The following is a 21,663-nucleotide window of genomic DNA, read 5'->3' as shown; positions in this document are numbered from 1 at the left end:
GACCAGATAAATTCAGCCTTGGCCTTCAACAGATTGGTCAGTGGGGACACTACTACCGAAAAGTTTTTACAAAAAGCACGGTAGTACCCCGCCATTTCCAGGAAGCGCATCAGTTCTTTCTTTGTAGAGGGCTGTGAGAACTGCTTCACAGCCTGAACCTTGGCTTCTACGGGACAGACAAATCCCTGACCAACAACCTTGCCTAGGTATGTGACTGTGGCTTTGGCAAACTCACATTTTGCCAAATTAATAGTCAACCTGGCCCACACCAGTCTTTCAAATAGGCCTTGCACTCTCCGAACATGCTCCTCCCAGGAGTCTGAGTAGACGACCACGTCGTCCAAATACACGGCACACCCTTCCAGACCTGAGACCACCCGATTCATTAGCCTCTGGAAGGTGGCTGGAGCATTCCGCAAGCCGAAAGGCATCACTTTATAAGAGAACAAACCAGATGGAGTTATAAAGGCAGCAATCTCACAAGCTCTTTTGGTAAGGGGTACTTGCCAATATCCCTTTAAAAGATCAAATTTGCTAACATACTTTGCTGACCCAACTTGATCAATACAGTCCTCCATCCTAGGAAGAGGGTAAAGGTCTGCTTTAGTAACATTGTTAACTTTTCTATAATCAGTGCAAGGTCTGAAAGTAGAATCAGACTTTTTGACCAATAGACAGGGTGAAGCCCAATTTGAACATGGCTCCGCAATACCATTGTCCAACATATACTGCACCTCTGTTTCCAGTTTCAATCTCTTCTCCTCAGACACACGATAAAATCTCTGTTTGATAGGCTTAGCATCTCCGATGTCTATATCATGTTCAATTAAGTGGGTTTGCGATGGAGTGTCAGAAAACAAAACAGGGTAGTTTCTAATAAGAGCTACCAATTCATCACGTTTCTCAGAGTCTAAATGATCTACCAAAACCCCAAGGTTTTGCAAAGTCTGGGAGTTTTTCAACCGACCTTGTAAGACCTGGTTTGGCTTACTTGTACACTGACACGTACACTGACACTTATGACAAGTTTTAATAAACTGAGATACATCCCGCTTTAAACGTGGCCAGAAAAAAAAAACGAAGTATGCGATCATAAGTTTTACGAACACCCATATGACCTGCCACATCACCATGTGAAGTTTGCAACACTTTCTTTCGCAAACTAGTAGGTACAACTATTTGAAAGACTGGATCTCCTAAACCCTGATCATAGTGTGGAACCCATTTCCTGACCAACAGCCCATCAAGAAGAAAATAACACTGAGCACTATTCCTCACCACTGAATCAGGAACCACTTTATCAAACAGATCAGCCAAAGTAGTATCGGCTTTTTGCTCAGCCATCAATGAATCTCTAGAACTAGTCAACTGTTCTGTCTGGAGTTTGACTGGCAACTCAAGACTTTCTGGCTTACTCTCAATCTCCTTACGAGAGGCTGCGCAGGTAACCGCACAAACTGGAAATACCTCAGGAGACACACAGTTCTGATCCGGAGATTCCCTTGCAGGGGACACTGAAGGTTGCTTCTTACAGATGTTTAATTTGCCATCTGCCCACACCTTACTACCTGCCAAGTCATTCCCCAAAATCATGTGCACTCCCTCTACTGGCAACTGAGGTCTAACCCCAACATCTACATCACCCTCTACCAGACCACATTTTAGGGTAACTTCATGTAAAGGACAAGAGAATGGAACTAAACCCATACCACATACCATTACACAACGGCCAGTATCAGACTCTTTAGAGAACGGCAAAACAGATTCCAGAATAAAAGAATCTAAAGCTCCAGTGTCTCTTAGGATCTTGATTTTAACATTCTGGTTGCCATCTACCAGGGACACTACACCATCTGAAATAAAGGCTGAAAAATCACAGCGGGAAAACTGAGAATCAAACTCAACTAGTGGCTGAAACAGCTCACCCTGGTGGTCAGAGGCTGTAACAGGACTTGCCATCACAGCAGGTTTAACTTGAACTGACTGTTTTGATTTAAGCAGAGGACAATTTTTCTTCCAATGTCCTTCAACTAAGCAGTAGCGACAGGTATTAGCATTAACCGGTGCTTTAAATCCTCCAGACCCAAACTTCTGCTGAGGCCTTTGGAAAGATGCCCCCAAAAAAGGTGACCTATTATTCCTAGGAGTAAAGTTATTTTCATGGTACATGTCACTGTTTGACTCAAAATGGCTTTTATGTGTTAGCCTGTACTCATCTGCAAGGATGGCTGCATCACTTGGAGACTTAACTTTACGTTCATTCATGTATGTAGCAACCTGGTCAGAAACAGAATTTTTGAACTGTTCTAACACAATCAAATTAGACAGACCCTCAAAAGTACTAACTTCAGAAGCTGTACACCAACGATTAAATGCAGAAGTCAAATCACAAACAAACTCAGAATAGGTTTGTGAATCTAACTTTTTCCTGTAACGAAAACGTTGACGATATGCCTCTGGCACAAGCTCGTAGACCTTCAGAACTGCTGATTTAACTTTAGCATAAACTTTACTGTCAGCTACACTCAGTGCTGCAAAAGCCTCACGTGCTTTACCTGTAAGTACACATTGCAACAACATAGTCATGTCCAAATCTGACCAAGCTCTAGCTTCCGCAATACGCTCAAATAAAGTAAAGTATGTGTCTGGATCTGACTCATCAAATTTAGGCAACAAACGAAGATTCTGTGAAACATCAAACTGTGGTAGTCTTTCCGGTCTATTAGCATTTCTCAATCGCTCTATCTCTAATTGCATTTGCAACAGTTCCCTCTGCTGCTCAAAAGTTAATGAAGGGCTAGACTGAAAACTTGCACCCTCACTACTAGCAGACTGACCGCCAAAAACACCCATTTCCCTAAGACCCTGCTTTAAGCTAGTTTTAACAGTCTCTTTAATTTTTTTATCAACAATCTCAATCTGATAATGTTCAGCAATTTCAATTAACTGCTCCTTAGTACACAACTCTAAGGCTACCTCTGAAGGAGCTTGAACAAAACTACACAAAATGGAAGACATTTTCCTCAACCAATACAACTATTACAAATGCTCAAAAAAACACAACTCACCTGCTGTCAATCTGGGTTCAAGGACAGGAGCCACACCCCACTATCCTCCAAAAACTACTAACTAACTGGCCCTGGTCTTCGTGCAGTCACATGTGGTGGGGTTTTATGCACACAAAACCAGTGGAGTGGAAAAGACAACCAGAAACTGGCGGCCCTCCCATAACCACGGAGGTGCTCCCGAGCCGATGTAGGGGAAAAGGGAAAGGGATGCTCTACCCACGTTCACTGCCACCTAAAACAAAAACACCACAAGCCTCCTATGGACACTTGCTGATATGCCTGAACAGGAGAGGACTCCCACCTGAACAAAACCCAGAAAAACAGAGTGAATTGCTTAGCTACCAAGCTAACTGAACCAAAAGAACACATGGCTCTCAACTCTCTCTTAAACAAAAATTGGCCCAACCAAAACATCCACTCAAACAAAAAAACATTTGGCAAACTAAACTAAACTAACCCAAATTAACTACTATCCCGGATGAGCCCCCACTTGTCACAAGCCGGCTCATAGCCTGTGACAAAAATGAGGGGACACGAACAACAGGTATAGGCCAATTTAAAAGTGTTCTTTATTATAAACAAACTATTAACTTAAACTAAGAAAAAGGAATGAGGTGTGGAAGTATCATGATGTAAGGTGTATGTAAAGTGCATGGATGCGTGGATATGTGTGTGTGAACATGACTGAGTGAAAACTATGCAAAACTACAAAGGAACAAACAAATCATGAGCATACCTGGAGGAGCAGAGAGAGAGAGAGAGAAAAAGAGAAGTGATTAGTGACAGCTTTATACCCTGAGCCCAGGTGGCTCCAATCACTAACGACCCTCCTCTGCCTGCAGGAGGAACCGCCCCCTGCACTGCAGAGGAGGAGCCGTGACATATTGATGTTCCCGAACAGATTTCACTTGGTTTCCCAAAATAAGCACGGGGTAGCTGCAGGAACAAGGTTGGGGAGCAATGACATACAGAGTTTGGCGGACTGTTGCGGAGCGAGAGCTCCCCGACCAATGGTTGATGCATGGAGTGAAATAAGTGTTGTTATATTAATTTCTCAGATGCTCATAATAACCACTTGCTGCTTAGGCTCTTTTCAACAGCAGTGACTGTGAAACCAAGAGGGCAGAATCATCTGCACACAGGAACAGAGGGCATGAACAGGCAGAGTCCATGTCATTTATGTAGAGAAAAAAAGCAAAGGCAAGAAAAGGCTTCCCTGGTGGACACCACAGTTTATCTCCTTAGCATCAAACAAGTGTCTCGCCCACATCCACTCTTTGGACCCTATCAGTTAGGTATGACTTCACCTATAATAAGGAGTCAGTGCCAAAACCAATTGCTTTCAGTTTTACAACAAAATATTATGTTTCACAGTATCAAATTATTTTTGTAGGTCAAGCATGACCATACCACAGAAGTTCCCCTTGTCAATTTCTTGCTTGATAAAATCTGTCAAGTAAAGTTAACATGTGTCGGTGGAATAGGATGGTCTAAAGCCAGACTGAAGATCATATAAAATGGTATGGTCATCAATGTATTTACTTCAGGATCTGTTCATGGAGTGTTCTTTGTAAAACCTTTGAAAACATACTCAAATGACACTGGTCTGTAGTTCCCTTGTTCAAAGTGGCTTCCTTTTTTGTATAAAGGAACAACTCTTGTATGTTTCAACTCCTGTGGTACCTTTCCATGTTGAATGGAAAGGTTGATGATGTGTGTTACATAAGGTCCAATACGATCAGCATCATCACTCAGGAATCTAGCTGGGATTCCACGCTTCAAGATTGTTTCGATCATGTGAACTGGGATATGTTCCGGGTAGCCTCAGAGAATAACATTGACATATACGCTGACTCTGTGAGCGAGGTAATAAGGAAGTGTATAGGAGATGTACCCACTGTAAGTATTAAAACCTTCCCTAACCAGAAACCGTGGATGGCAGCATTCGTGCTAAACTGAAAGCACATTCCACTGCGTTTAATCATGGCAAGGCGACCTGGAATATGGCCGAATACAAACAGTGTTGTTATTCCCTCCGTAAGGCAATCAAATAAGCAAAGTGTCAGTATAGAGACAAAGTGGAGTCGCAATTCAACGGCTCAAACACAAGACATATATGGCAGGGTCTACAAACAATCACGGATTACAAACAGAAAACCAGCCCCATCGCGGACATTGACGTCTTGCTTCCAGACAAACTAAACACCTTCTTTGCCCGCTTTGAGGATAATACAGTGCCACCGAAGCGGGCCGCTACCAAAGACTGTGGGCTCTCCTTCTCCGTGGCTGACGTGAGTAAAACATTTAAACGTGTTAACCCTCGCAAGGCTGCCGGCCCAGACGGCACCCCTGGCCGCGTCCTCAGAGCATGCACAGAACAGCTGGCTGGTGTATTTACGAACATATTCAATCTCTCCCTATCCCAGTCTGCTGTCCCCACATGCTTCAAGATGGCCACCATTGTTCCTGTTCCCAAGAAAGCAAAGGTAACTGAACTAAATTACTATCGCCCCGTAGCACTCACTTCTGTCATTATGAAGTGCTTCGAGATACTAGTCAAGGATCATATCACCTCCACCTTACCTGTCACCCAAGACCCACTCCAATTTGCTTACCGCCCCAATATGTCCACAGACGATGCAATCTCAATCGCACTCCACACTGCCCTTTCTCACCCGGACAAAAGGAACACCTATGTGAGAATGCTGTTCATTGACTACAGCTCACGCTGATCCTTAACACAGGGGCCCCTCCGGGGTGTCTACTTAGTCCCACCCTGTATTCCCTGTTCAACCACGACTGCGTGGCCAAACACGACTCAAACACCATCATTAATTTTGCTGACGACACAAGTGGTGGCCTGATCACCGACAACGATGAGACAGCCTATTGGAATGTCAGAGACCTGGCAGTGTGGTGCCAGGATAAAAACCTCTCCCTCCACGAAAAGATTTGTCATGGGTCCCCAGATCCTCAAAAGGTTCTACAGCTGCAACTGCTCGGCATCTGACCGTAAGGCGCTACAGAGGGTAGTGCGAAAGGCCCAGATGTACTGGGGCCAAGCTCCCTGCCATCCAGGACCTATATAATAGGCGGTGTCAGAGGAAAGCCCATAAAATTGTCATAGACTCGTCACCCAAGTTATAAACTGTTTTCTCTGCTACCGCACGGCAAGCGGTACCGGAGCGCCAAGTCTAGGACCAAAAGGCTCCTCAACAGCTTCTACCCTTAAGCCATAAGACTGCTGAGCAATTAATAAAATCGCCACTGGACAATTTACTTTGATCCCCCCCACTCCCTTTTGTACACTGCTGCTACTCGCTGTTTGTTTCTGACCTATGCATAGTCACTTCGCCACCATCTACATGCACAGATCACCTCAACTAGCCTGTACCTCCGCACACTGACTCGGTACCGGTGCACCCTGTTTATAGCCTCGTTATTGTTATTCTTATTGTGTTACTTTTTACAATTACTTTTTATTTTAGTCTACTTGGTAAATATTTTCTTTTTCTTGGACTGCACTGCTGGTTAAGGGCTTGTAAATAAGCATTTCACGGTAAAGTCTACACTTGTTGTGTTCGGCGCATGTGACAAATAAAGTTTGATTTGATTTGAATAGCATTCTCACGTAGGTATTCCTTTTGTCCAGAAGGGAAAGGGCAGTGTGGAGTGCAATAGAGTGCAACAGATTGCATCATCTGTGGATCTGTTGGGGCGGTATGCAAATTGGAGTGGGTCTAGGGTTTCTGGGATAATGGTGTGTATGTGAGCCATGACTAGCCTTTCAAAGCACTTCATGGCTACAGACGTGAGTGCTATGGGTCAGTAGTTATTTAGGCAGGTTACCTTGGTGTTCTTAGGCAAAGGGACTATGGTGATCTGCTTGAAACATGTTGGTATTACAGACTCGGACAGGTTGAAAATGTCAGTAAAGACACTTGCCAGTTGGTCAGCGCATGCTCAGAGTACACGTCCTGGTAATCCATCTGGCCCTACGGCCTTGTGAATGTTGACCCGTTTAAAGGTCTTACTCACATCGGCTATGGAGCGCGTAATCACACATTCGTCCTGAACAGCTGATGCTCTAATGCATGCTTCAGTGTTGCTTGCCTCGAAGTAAGCATAGAAGTTATTTAGCTCGTCCCGGGTGTGTTTCTCTTTATAGTCCGTTATAGTTTGCAAGCCCTGCCACATCCGACGAGGGTTGGAGCCGGTTTTGTACGATTCAATCTTAGTCCTGTATTGACACTTTGCCTGTTTGATGGTTCGTCGGAGGGCATAGCAGGATTTCTTATGAGTGTCAGGGTTAGAGTCCCGCTCCTTGAAAGCAGCAGCTCTACTCTTTAGCTCAGTGCGGATGTTGCCTGTAATCCATGGCTTCTGGTTGGGGTATGTACACACGGTCACTGCAGGGACGACGTCATCGATGAAGCCAGTGGCTGATGTGGTGTTCTCCTCAATGCCATCGGAAGAATCCCGGAATATATTCCAAGCTGTGCTAGCAAAACAGTCCTGTAGCTTAGCATCTGTGTCATCTGACATCTTACTTATTGAGCGAGTCACTGGTACTTCCTGCTTTAGTTTTAGCTTGTAAGCAGAAATCAGGAGGATAGAGGTATGGTCAGATTTTCCAAATGGAGGCTGAGCTTTGTACGTTTCTCTGTATGTGGAGTAAAGGTGGTCTAGAGTTGTTTTTCCCCCCTCTGGTTGCACATTTAACATGCTGGTAGAAATGAGTTCTAAGTTACACTGCATTCGGAAAGTATTCAGACCCCTTGACTTTATCCACATTTTGTTAGGTTACGGCCTAATTCTAAAATCCCTCATCAATCTACACACAATACCCCATAATGACAAAGCAAACACAGGTTTTTAGAAATCTTTGCTAAATTATTAACAATAAAAAATGGAAATATCACATTTACATAAGTATTCAGACACTTTACTCAGTACTTTGTTGAAGCACCTTTGGCAGCAATTACAGCCTTGAGTCTTCTTGGGTATGACACTACAAGCTTGACACAAATATATTTGGGGAGTTTCTCCCATTCCTCTCTGCAGACCCTCAAGCTCTGTCAGGCTCTTTTCAGGTCTCTCTGGAGATGTTCGATCGAGTTCAAGTCCGGGCTCTGGCTGGGCCACTCAAGGACATCCAGAGACTTGTCCCGAAGCCACTCCTGCGTTGTCTTGGCTGTGTGTTTAGGGTCATTATCCTGCTGGAAGGTGAACCTTCACCCCAGTCTGAGGTCTGGAACAGGTTTTCATCAAGGATCTCTCTGTACTTTTCTCTGTTCATCTTTCCCTCGATCCTGACTAGTCTCCCAGTCCCTGTCACTGAAAAAACATCCCCACAGCATGATGCTGCCCCCACCATGCTTCCCCGTAGGGATGGTGCCAGGTTTCCTCCAGGTGTGATGCTTGGCATTCAGGCCAAAGAGTTCAAAATTGGTTTCATCAGAACAAAGAATCTTGTTTCTCATGGTTTGAGAGTTCTTTAGGTGCCTTTTGGCAAACTCCAAGCGGGATGTCATGTGCCTTTTAATGAGGAGTGGCTTCTGTCTGGCCACTCTACCATAAAGGCCTGATTGGTGGAGTGCTGCAAAGATGTTTGTCCTTCTGGAAGGTTCTCCCATCTCCACAGAAGAACTCTAGAGCTCTGTCAGAGTGACCATCAGGTTCTTGGTCACCTCCCTGACCAATGCCCTTATCCCCGATTGCTCACTTTGGCCGGGTGGCCAGCTCTAGGAAGAGTCTTGGTGGTTCCAAACTTCTTCCATTTAAGAATGATGGAGGCCACTGTGTTCTTGAGGACCTTCAATGCTGCAAACATTTTTTGGTACCCTTCCCCAGATCTGTGCCTCAACACAATCCTGTCTCAGAGCTCTACGGACAATTCCTTCGACCTCATGGCTTGGTTTTTGCTCTGACATGCATTGTCAACTGTGGGACCTTATATAGACAGGTATGTGCCTTTCCAAATCATGTCCAATCAATTAAATTTACCACAGGTGGACTCCAATCGAGTTGTAGAAACATCTCAGGGATGATCAATGGAAACAGGATGCAGCTGAGCTCAATTTCGAGTCTCATAGCAAAAATGGTGTAAACACTTATGTAGTAAATAAGGTATTTCAGTTTTATTTTATTTTATACATTTGCAAAAATTTCAAAAACCTGAGGGGTCTGAATACTTTCCATGGGCACTGTATATTCCTCAAGAAACAAAGGCTATCATTAATTCAAGCCTAATCCCAGATTGCCCCTTTAAAAGTGTCTTGGCTTTCAAAGTGTAAAAAGAAGAGACAGAGATGGTGAGCTCATCATAAATGAGCTCATCAGGGTATCACAACTGAGGAAGGCATCATGGGTGACTGCGTGACTCAAGGGGATTGCCTTCCCTGACACAATCCACTCCCCCCACCTTCTCTCACCACCTCCTTTACTACTGACAGCCTCTACACTTGACTTTGATCACATACCATTGCCAACATCAAATGCACTTGGTGACTTACACTGATACTGGATCATTGTGTGAAATACAAAAGGTAGAATATTAAAAAGTGTGTGTTTCAAATTATTAACACACTTTTATCAAATACACTTCATATGCAATGCTAATTAAAGTGGTATTTTATCTATTAACACAAAGAAACAAACTTGCCTGTGAGATATTTATTCTGTGTTAAAATTCTACATTTTGGTGACGAAGCCAAGGTAACTGAAGATAGCAAGCACTTCTTATTCAGTGAGCATATTGTGAGGCTGTGTCAGATTTTCTTCAGACACATGAGACAATAACATTCTGCAGTTCTTGAAATCCAAGGACACCCTGGTTTATTGAGATGCTTTTGAAATACTGTTTGAATTCTAGGAACAACAGTGGCAGCATTTCAAATGGCACCCTATTCCCTATATAGTGCACTACTTTCGACTAGAGCCCTATCGTTCTACTTTTAAGTAATGTGCTACATACGGAATAAGGTGCCATTTGGGAAGCAGATAAGGCTTGCCCAAGTGGTCTGAAAGGGGCATGATTAACCAATAAGACTGTATCAAATTGATTGTACTTATAATCAAGGCAATTAAACACCTCGTGAAGTTGAGTGATGATAGTAATAGCAAGCTGATTTACCCGCCTCAATTTTGCAGTTTTTATTGTGGGATGCTTACAGGCAGTCTCGCTCAATACTGCATATTGGTGCTGATGTGTTGATTTGTTTTCTTGTGTTGGCCAAACTGTTCCCGTCACAAATGGTAACCTATTCCCTATATAAAGCACTAGTTTTAATCAGAGCCCTATGGGCCTTGTGTACTGTTTAGGAAATAGGGTGCCATTTGGTATTAAGACCATAGTGCTGCATGCAACAGTACTGTAGAACATTGACTTAAAACCTAACCCTTGTTGGAATGAAAGGGTAGCCTATATTTCCTATAAATTATTAACTCCCAACACAGGAAATGTAAAGACACAATGCATTCTGTAGTTCAGTGGCACTCTGCTTAGTGTGAGAGTGCTGGCTCCCATCCTTTTCTTAATGTCTTTACACCCTTAGTAGCCTCAGGGTTGGGATTTAAATGCAGTCAGACACTGTCAATGTAACACTGCACCCAAGGGACTCAGGGATTGGCGCGCCAACAGGGTCAATGGGAGTGCACAGGTGCGTAATCTTACAGTTGGTCTATATGGCTGTGAATTCTTTATGGACTTTTTGTGTCTTTTTAGAAATGTAACAAATTCTCACAGAATCGTGGAGAGCAAGGTATTTAGTACTTTCACTAGTGAATGGGTTACAGATAGATATTGTAGGCAATATCGCTGGGTTCAACCATATGTGAACAAACTGAAGTTGAGGGAAATATACAGTAAAATTTCAAATATACAGTACAGACATTATATATATATATATATATATATATATATATATATATATATATATATATACACAGTACCAGTCAAAAGTTTGGACACACCTACTTATTCAAAGGTTTTTCTTTATTTTTACTATTTTCTACATTGTAGAATAATAGTGAACACATCAAAACTATGAAATAAAACATATGGAATCATGTAGTAATCAAAAAAGTGTCAAACAAATCAAAATATATTGTATATTCTTCAAAGTAGCCACCCTTTGCCTTGATTACAGCTTAGTACACTCGTGGCATTCTCTCAACCAGTTTCACCTGTAATGCTTTTCCAACAGTCTTGAAGGAGTTTCCACATATGCTGAGCACTTATTGGCTGCTTTTCCTTCACTCTGCGGTCCAACTCATCCCAAACCATCTCAATTGGGTTGAGGTCGGGTGATTGTGGAGGCCTGGTTATCTGATGCAGCACTCCATCACTCTCCTTCTTGGTCAAATAGCCCTTACACAGCCTGGAGGTCTGTTGGGTCATTGTCCTGTTGAAAAACAAATGATAGTCCCACTAAGCACAAACCAGGTGGGATGGCGTATTGCTGCAGAATACTGTGGTAGCCATGCTGGTTAAGTGTTCCTTGAATTCTAAATAAATCACCGACAGTGTCACCAGCAAAGCACCCCCCACACCATCACACCTCCTCCATGCTTTACGGTGGGAACCACACATGCGGAGATCATTCGTTCACCTACTCTGCATCTCACAAAAACACTGCAGTTGGAACCAAAAATCTCAAATTTGGACTCATCAGACCAAAAGACAGATTTCCACCGGTCTAATGTCCATTGCTTGTGTTTCTTGGCTCAAGCAAGTCTCTTCTTCTTATTGGTGTCCTTTAGTAGTAGTTTCTTTGCTGCAATTATGCCGTGATCTGCAGCAGTGGTAACTCTGGTTCTTCCTTTCCTTTGGTGGTCCTCATTGAGAGCCAGTTTCATCATAGCGGTTGATGGTTTTTGCGAATGCACTTGAAGAAACTTTAAAAGTTCTTGAAATTTTTCAAATTAACTGACCTTCATGTCTTAAAGTAATGATGGACTGTCGTTTCTCTTTGCTTATTTGAGCTGTTCTTGCCATAATATGGACTTTGTCTTTTACCAAATAGGGCTATCTTCTGTATACCACCCTTACCTTGTCAGAATACAACTGATTGGCTCAAATGCATTAAGAAGGAAAGAGATTCCACAAATGAACTTTTAACAAGGCACACCTGTTAATTGAAATGCATTCCAGGTGACTCCCTCATTAAGCTGGTTGAGAGAATGCCAGAGTGTGCAAAGCTGTCATCAAGGCAAAGTGTGGCTACTTTGAAGAATCTCATATAATATTTGTTTAATACTTTTTTGGTTACTACATGATTCCATATGTGTTATTTCATCGTTTTTATGTCTTCACTATTATTCTACAATGTAGAAAATAGTAAAAATAAAGAAAAACCCTTGAATGAGTAGGTGTGTCCAACCTTTTCAGTTATCAGCTGATGTAAGAAGGGCTTTATAAATAAATTTGATTTGATTTTTGACTGGTACTTTATGTCAAAAGGCTTTCATCCAAAGAACAGGAAAATACAAAAAAAAGAACATGTTTTCACACATAATTGTCTGAACCATAATTGGTTTATTTTATTAGACAAGGGATGTGTCCCAAGTGGCACCCTATTCCCTATACAGTGAACTACTCAAAAGTAGTGCTCTAGGGACTAGGGTACCATTCGGGATGCATTAAGAGCTTCCATCGCTGTGATATCAAATCTGATGAAAGCTCAACAAGCTAATATTAATGCCACTATACGCTTTGTAGACTAGTGTGTTTGAGCTACATTCATTCGTTATTTTTAAGGCAGTTATTTGGGTTTTGATGGTGTCAATCCATTTTAGATCATCAAGACTGAATTTAAGTAGATTCATATCAATGCCTTTTCATGGTTCACTCGTTGAGTTTAGTATAATAAAATGGCAGAGGGATACATTTAATAATTTTGTTACTGATTTTTGTATCTCTTTTAGATATTGAAAGTGGTGTAATAGGTGTTAAAGGAATTTTATTAAATTATTTGCTAAATTAAGTGAGAATAATATGTTTCAATAAATTGAATTATTTTTCATTCTACATCTCCTAGTATTTTTAGCATCTTGGCATACATACCTAATACACCCCCATCTGTAGCCTCTGCTGTATTGCATATTGCAAATGCATGCAGTATACAGGTCAAGATATCATCTACTGTAGGTGGAGGGAGGCATGTTGATAGCTCAACTTAAATGTATGTTGTATTAAAGTCAAAGTGGGAATAGATATTTGTTCTTTTTTGGCCCATTCAAGTTCAGACTGTCATGGTTCCACCTGTCACCAGAGTGGGGCAGAGACAGTCCTTGAGACAATAATGACACCTAGGTGTGCTCTATCACTAATTATGATTTCCTTTTTAAGAGAGGTGTGTTTTCTGTTTCCTTTTTCAGAAGCTTGATTCGTTTGCCGTGTGCTTTTGTCTCCAGAGTGAGTTTTTGAGCCCTAGTGTTTGTTGCCTTCCCAGGGTTACTGTGATCCTTCTGTTACCGTTTCTCAGTAAAGTATTTATGTTTATCCAAACCACTGATTCCTTGTCTGGTCTCTGCTCCTGGGTCCCAACCTCATCACGTCACACAGACATCTCCATAAAACCATAACAAAACTGGACACAACTCTGGACAGAACCTCAACAAACATTTTCCGGCACATAAGTAAAGGCTACATTATCTAATTTACTATATTGTTTAGGTCGAGACAGGCCTAAGTCACTGTAAGAACCGTCATTTGTTCATGTTTTCGGCCTGTCAGATGCCTCGATAAGACTATAAAGCTCCAGAAGGTCTGATCACAACACCATACAAATATGTTCTGGCAAACCCAGAGAGTCCGAAACAACCAGTGAAGTAAAAGCAGTACAGACATGGCCAGAGTGAAGACATGATATAAACTCAGCAAAAAAGAAACGTCCTCTCACTGTCAACTGCGTTTATTTTCAGCAAACTTAACATGTGTAAATATTTGTATGAACATAAGATTCAACAACTGAGACATAAACTGAACAAGTTCCACAGACATTTCCCTAACATAAATGGAATAATGTGTCTCTGAACAAAGGAGGTGGGTCAAAATCAAAAGTAACAGTCAGTATCTGGTGTGGCCACCAGCTGCATTAAGTACTGCAGTGCATCTCCTCCTCATGGACTGCACCAGATTTGCCAGTTCTTGCAGTGAGATGTTACCTCACTCTTCCACCAAGGCACCTGCAAGTTCCTGTACATTTCTGGGGGGAATGGTCCTAGCCCTCACCCTCCGATTCAACAGGTCCCAGACGTGCTGAATGGTATTGAGATCCGGGCTCTTTGCTGGCCATGGCAGAACACTGACATTCCTGTCTTGCAGGATATCACACACAGAACGAGCAGTATGGCTGGTGGCATTGTCATGTTGGAGGGTCATGTCAAGATGAGCCTGCAGGAATGGTACAACATGAGGGAGGAGGATGTCTTCCCTGTAACGCACAGCGTTGAGATTGCCTGCAGTGACAACAAGCTCAGTCCGATGATGCTGTGACACACCGCCCCAGACCATGACGGACCCTCCACCTCCAAATCGATCCCGCTCCAGAGTACAGGCCTCGGTGTAACGCTCATTCCTTCGACGATAAACGCGAATCCGACCATCACCCCTGGTGAGACAAAACCGCGACTCGTCAGTGAAGAGCACTTTTTGCAGTCCTGTCTGGTCCAGCGCCGGTGGGTTTGTGCCCATAGGCGACGTTGTTGCCGGTGATGTCTGGTGAGGACCTGCCTTACAACAGGCCTACAAGCCCTCAGTCCAGCCTCTCTCAGCCTATTACGGTCTGAGCACTGATGGAGGGATTGTGTGTTGCTGGTGTAACTCGGGCAGTTGTTGTTGCCATCCTGTACCTGTCCCGCAGGTGTGATGTTCGGATGTTCCGATCCTGTGCAGGTGTTGTTACACGTGGTCTGCCACTGCGAGGACGATCAGCTGTCCGTCTTGTCTCCCTGTAGTGCTGTCTTAGGCGTTTCACAGTACGGACATTGCAATTTATTGCCCTGGCCACATCTGCAGTCCTCATGCCTCCTTGCAGCATGCCAAGGCACGTTCATGCAGATCAGCAGGGACCCTGGGCATCTTTCGTTTGGTGTTTTTCAGAGTCAGTAGAAAGGCCTCTTTAGTGTCCTAAGTTTTCATAACTGTGACCTTAATTGCCTATCGTCTGTAAGCTGTTAGTATCTTAATGACCGTTCCACAGGTGCATGTTCATTAAGTGTTTATGGTTCATTGAACAGGCATGGGAAACAGTGTTTAAACCCTTTACAATGAAGATCTGTGAAGTTATCTGGATTTTTATGAATTATCTTTGAAAGACAGGTTCCTGAAAAAGGGACATTTCTTTTTTGCTGAGTTTATACTGTACAAAAATATAAACACAACATGTAAAGTGTTGGTCCCATGTTACATGAGCTGAAATAAAAGATCCCAGAATTGTTCCCTATGCAGAAACTTTCCATACAAGCAAAAATCTTATTTCTCTCAAATTTTGTGCACAAATTTGTTTACATGCCTATTAGTGAGCATTTCTCATTTGTTAAGATAATCCATCCACCTGACAGGTGTGGCATATCAAGAAGCTGATTAACAGCATGATCATTACACAGGTCCACCTTGTGCTGGGGACAATACAAGGCCACTAAAATGTGCAGTTTTGTCACACAACACAATGTCTCAAGTTGAGGGAGCATGCAACTTGCATGCTAACTGTAGGAATGTCCACCAGAGCTGTTGCCAGATAATTTTATGTTTATTTCTCTACTAAAAGCCGTCTCCAACGTCGTTTTAGAGAATTTGGCAGTACGTCCAACCGGCCTCACAACCGCAGAACACGTGTATGGCATCATGTGGGCAAGTGGTTTGCTAATCTCAACGTTGTGAACAGAGTGCTCCATGTTGGCGGTAGGGTTATAGAATGGGCAGCCATAAGCTACGGACAGATCCTGAGGCCCATTGTCGCGTCACCATCACCTCATGTTTCAGCATAATAATGCACGGCTCAATGTCACAAGGATCTGTACACAATTCCTGGAAGCTGAAATTTTCCCAAGTTCTTCCATGGCTTGTATACTCACCAGACATGTCACCCATTGAGCATGTTTGGGATGCTCTGGATTGTCTTGTACGTCAGCTTGTTCCAGTTCCCGCCAATATTTAGAAACTTTGCACAGCCATTGAAGAGGAGTGGGACAACATTCTACAGGCCACACATGTGTCGCGCTGCATGCTGACTGGCTTTCTGGTCCACGCCATTACCTTTTTATATATATACAGTTGAAGTCAGAAGTTTACAGAGTCATTAAAACTCGTTTTTCACCCACTCCACAAATTTCTTGTTAACAAACTATAGTTTTGACAAGTCGGTTAGGACATCTACTTTGCATTACACAAGTAATTTTTCCAACAATTGTTTACAGACTGATTATTTCACTTATAATTCACTGTATCACAAATCCAGTGGGTCAGAAGTTTACATACACTAAGTTGACTGTGCCTTTAAACATCTTGGAAAATTCAAGGAAATTATGTCATGGCTTTAGAAGTTTCTGATAGGTTAATTGACATAATTTGAGTCAATTGGAGGTGTACCTGTGGATGTATTTCAAGGCCTACCTTCAAACTCGGTGCCTCTGATTTTCCCATGATGTCAAGCAAATTAAATCAGCAAAGACTGAATTGTAGACCTCCACAAGTCTGGTTTATCCTTGGGAGCAATTTCCAAACGCCTGAAGGTACCACGTTCATCTGTACAAACAATAGTACGCAAGTATAAACACCATGGGACCACGCAGCCATCATACCACTCAGGAAAGAGACGCGTTCTGTATCCTAGAGATGAACGTACTTTGGTGCGAAAAGAGCAAATCAATCCCAGAACAACAGCAAAGGACCTTGTGAAGATGCTGGAGGAAACAGGTACAAAAGGATCTATATCCACAGTAAAACGAGTCCTATATCGATATAACCTGAAAGGCTGCTCAGCAAGGAAGAAGCCACTGCTCCAAAACTGCCATAAAAAAGCCAGACTACAGTTTGCAACTGCACATGGGGACAAAGATCATACTTTTTGGAGAAATGTCCTCTGGTCTGATGAAACAAAAATAGAACTGTTTGGCCATAATGACCATCGTTATGTTTGGAGGAAAAAGGTGGAGGCTTACAAGCCGAAGAACACCATCCCAACCGTTAAGAACGGGGGTGGCAGCATCATGTTGTGGGGGTGCTTTGCTGCAGGAGGGACTGGCGCACTTCACAAAATAGATGGTATCATGAAGAGGGAAAATTATGTGGATATATTGAAGCAACATCTCAAGACATCAGGAAGTTAAAGCCTGGTCGCAAATGGGTCTTCCAAATGGACAATGACTCCAAGCATACTTCCAAAGTTGTTGCAAAATGGCTTAAGGACAACAAAGTCAAGGTATTGGAGTGGCCATCACAAAGCCCTGACATCAATTCTATAGAAACTTTGTGGACAGAACTGAAAAAGCGTGTGCGAGCAAGGAGGCCTACAAACCTGACTCATTTACACCAGCTCTGTCAGGAAGAATGGGCCAATATTCACCCAACTTATTGTGGGAAGCTTGTGGAAGGCTACCCAAAACGTTTGACCCACGTTAAACTAATTGAAAGGCAATGCTACCAAATACTAATTGAGTGTATGTAAACTTCTGACCCCCTAGGAATGTGATGAAAGAAATAAAAGCTGAAATAAATAATTCTCTCCACTACGATTCTGACATTTCACATTCTTAAAATAAAGTGGTGATCCTAACTGACCTAAGACAGGGAATTTTTCTAGGATTAAATGTCAGGAATTGTGAAAAACTGAGTTTAAATGTATTTGGCTAAGGTGTATGTAAACTTACGACTTCAACTGTATCTGTGACCAACAGATGCATATCTGTATTCCCAGTCATATGAAATTCAGAGATTAGGGTCCAGCGAATTTTTTTCAAATGTTTGATTTCCTTAAATTAACTGTAACTCAGTAAAATCGTAGAAATTATTGCATGTCGCGTTCATATTTTTATTCAGTATATTAAAAAACTAGGCTCCCAAAATGGCACCCTATTCCCTTTAGTGCACTACTTTTGGGATGCATACCAAGTAATCTTTTTTATATAGGAGTGTTACAACTCACCCAGTACAGTTTAGATTGGTACAGTAGCGATAACACGGAACCACTGAACCATTTAAACTACTGCTGACACGAATAAGTGTTCACAGTCCTCATTGTAGGCCGTAATGTATGTTGAAGTGCCCAGTCAAAATATTTGAGAGGCATTCAGAGCCATCGTCCCAAATGGCGCCCTATTCTAATAGGCTCTGGTCAAAAGTAGTGCACTACAGAGGGAACAGGGTGCCATTTGGAGAGAAGCAGCAGCTGGAGCATCAGCAGCTCCACTGTACTGTTACTATTTTTTATATTGTGTTTCCTTGAGCCTGCCATAAGCCGTGGATATGAATTGTTTTAACTGCGTGGCAGGCAGACCTCATGGGATTTCCCCCCACTCAGCAGTAATGAGCAGTGCAGGCAATATTTTGCTTATAGGCCCATAAACAACATACTTATTAAGATGAAAGTAGCCAGAGGCACCCGGCTAATTCAGACACGGTGTTGGTGCACGGTGCACTGGGGGGTGATTTCATACAGGCAAGATCCAGGGACATGCAGCTCTGCTAGCTGTTTCAGAAGCAGTCCATCAACTAGTATAACACTCAATGGAGCGAGCTTAGGGGAGTCTAGTTTTTTGGTGTGTATGTCAAGCCGTTGTACTGTAAAGCAGGCGGGAGGGAGACTTGGAGGGAGCTAGCCTATTAATAAATGATGCTATTGAGATCAAAGATGTCATAAATTGACTTGTGTATAAAGCTTCCCTGATGAGCTGAACTCTTACAGAGACCTCGGATGTACAAACGAGAAACTCAATTGGCATTAATAAGGGATCGAGAAAGCCTTTTGGAGAGTCAAATGAGTTCCCTTTTAACATTGAAATGTCAGACAGCAAGCTGCCTCTGCCTGCCTGTGGTGATACAGTAGGCTCAATTGTGTCAACTCCATAGCGGATGCTCAATGGGGAAGTTGCTTTGTGTTTGGTGGGTGGCGTTCAAAGAAAAGAGGATAACAAAGTCTGTTCAAAACTGAGTCCTCTCCTCTCCCAAAAATGTTCCTTTATTCTGGCGTTTACACACCACACACAAGTGCGCGCACACGCACACACAATTACACACACAGCTATTCCCTTTTACAGTGTGTTATCCATCCATTTTTAAACACGTGACTGTATAGTCTGTTTCCATGGAAACCCAAGGAGAATGCGTTAATGAAAGACTTCTGATTATGACATTCTAACAAAACATTCAACCTCACCTGTACAATAGTTCACTCAAGAGTTGACTTAAGTGATAATGCCCGAGAAGCCGGTGTTTGGAGGATATAATATTATTGGCCCGGGTGTTGTTAGGCCCGAGACAAAAACCGTGCCAATATATCCTCCAAACACTGGCTTCGAGGGCATTATCACTCTTATACAACACGTTACCAACATATTAAAATAATGATTATCATATTTTCATTAAAAAAATGAAAAAAATGAAATTATTCATACTATTTCATCCTTCCACAAGATATAGTCCCGATATAAATCTAGGGTTGCTACCCAAGCCGGCTGGTTGTTCGTTCTATCGGTTGGGTTGCCAGAGATGCTACCCAGTCATTAAGTATTTTTGTTTTAAATCTATGGACGTTCATTCTAAATGTTCCGTTGCCAGCATGTTCCTATCCCTTGCTTGCTTGCTAGCTAGCCAATTTTGGCTAACACAGTTTTGTGTTTTTCTATTGACATTTCTTTGTATATATCCATAAACATGATGCTGATTAATGATTTTGACTGGCTGAGAAAAGCTGCCAGCCTGTTTGTCTGGTCCTGACTCCCGACACGATCATTACCATAGGACATTTGGAGATCGAATTTCAACACTGAAACAATGTTGCAAATGTCGGAGACAGACAGCAAGGTTATTACAAATCTCCGCTGTTGAAAGCCAAATGATAGTCTAAAGAAATGGGAGATAATGTCTATATGCTTTTTACAGTGTAGATTTAGTATATCAATTGCCAGGCTGAGCTGATGAGACAGCGTAGTCAGATGGAACAGAGTAAATAGGCATGTCAGCGTCATAGATTTAGCCGGTGGTAACTTGTGGAATAGACACCGGCTGGAATGCGGTTTTAACAAATCAGCATCCGAAATTAGACCCACCCGTTGTGTAAAACATATTATAAACTGGGTGGTTCAAACCCTGAATGCTGATTGGCTGACAGCCGCGGTATATCAGACAGTATACTATAGGTATGACAAAAAATATATATATTTTTACTGCTCTAATTACGTTGGTACCAGTTTATAATACCAATAAGGCACCTCAGGGGTTTGTGGTATATGGCAAATATACCACGGCTAAGGGCTGTATCCAGGCATCCGTGTACCGACGTTCTGTACATTACCTTGGATATAATGGATGACGAGGCGGAGCTGAGTAAATTTTTCCAAGGCAATGTACAGAACAGAGGCGTTTATCTCAATTCTACCAAAGTTGCCAAAGAAAACAATACTAAAGCACACATTTACTAATAGAAAAAAAACATTTGTTTATATTTTCAAATTCATACTTTCTCATCTTTTAGTTGCTAGAGACGTGACCCAGTCGTTCTTTCAATTAGTTTGATTTATGGATGCGACCCAGTCGTTCGTTCTTTATGTTCCGTTGCCATGCTCAGTGGCAATGTTTTTTTACCTTGCTAGCACACTAGCTAACGTTATGGCTACACAGTCACGACCTGTGTAGCCATAAGCTGTTTATCTCGCTTATACCACAGTTGCCAAAGGAAACAATACTAAGCACACATTTACTGGTAGAAATCAAAAAATATATATATATTTTAATTTATATAAACAAATTCATACTTTCTCATCTTTTGGTTAATAGAGACAAGACCCAGTCATTCAATTATATGCTGACTACACCGGCCACCCGCATGCGTTCGCGTGCGCCATGGCACGCATGTTGATTTTGTTCATCGACACCAGACATGATCAAGACATGCAGATTTAAATATCAAAATGACCACTGAACCAACTATACTAATTTGGGGAGTGGTCGAAATACGTATGAAACATTCATGGACATTTAGCTAGCTAGCTTGCTGATGCTTGCTAATTGTTCCTGGGATATAAACATTGGCTTGTTATTTTAACTGAAATGTACAAGGTCCTTTTTTGCTGGATCTTTGTAGATTATTGACCAATTTTGAGTCACACAAAATTGTGTGTTCACTCCTCAGATAAAAGGGGAAACATAGTTAGTTCCTTGTAATCTCTCCTCATTTAGTCTTCTTCTTCTGTGGATTTGATATGGCAACCAAATTTAAAGTGCATTACCGCAACCAACGACTGGAGTGTGGACCTTGTTCATCTTTCAATCTCCCGCGTGGGTATATGCTCCTAAAAACCAGTGAGGAGATGGGAGAGGAGGGACTTGCAGCGCGTTCTATTTTAGCGCCTGGCTACGCAGACGCTCGTTGAC

This window comes from Salvelinus alpinus, chromosome 23, assembly GCF_045679555.1.
Source record: "Salvelinus alpinus chromosome 23, SLU_Salpinus.1, whole genome shotgun sequence".
Taxonomy (NCBI): domain Eukaryota; kingdom Metazoa; phylum Chordata; class Actinopteri; order Salmoniformes; family Salmonidae; genus Salvelinus; species Salvelinus alpinus.
The sequence above is the reverse complement of the archived record's forward strand: the minus strand, read 5'-3'. Positions refer to the sequence as shown.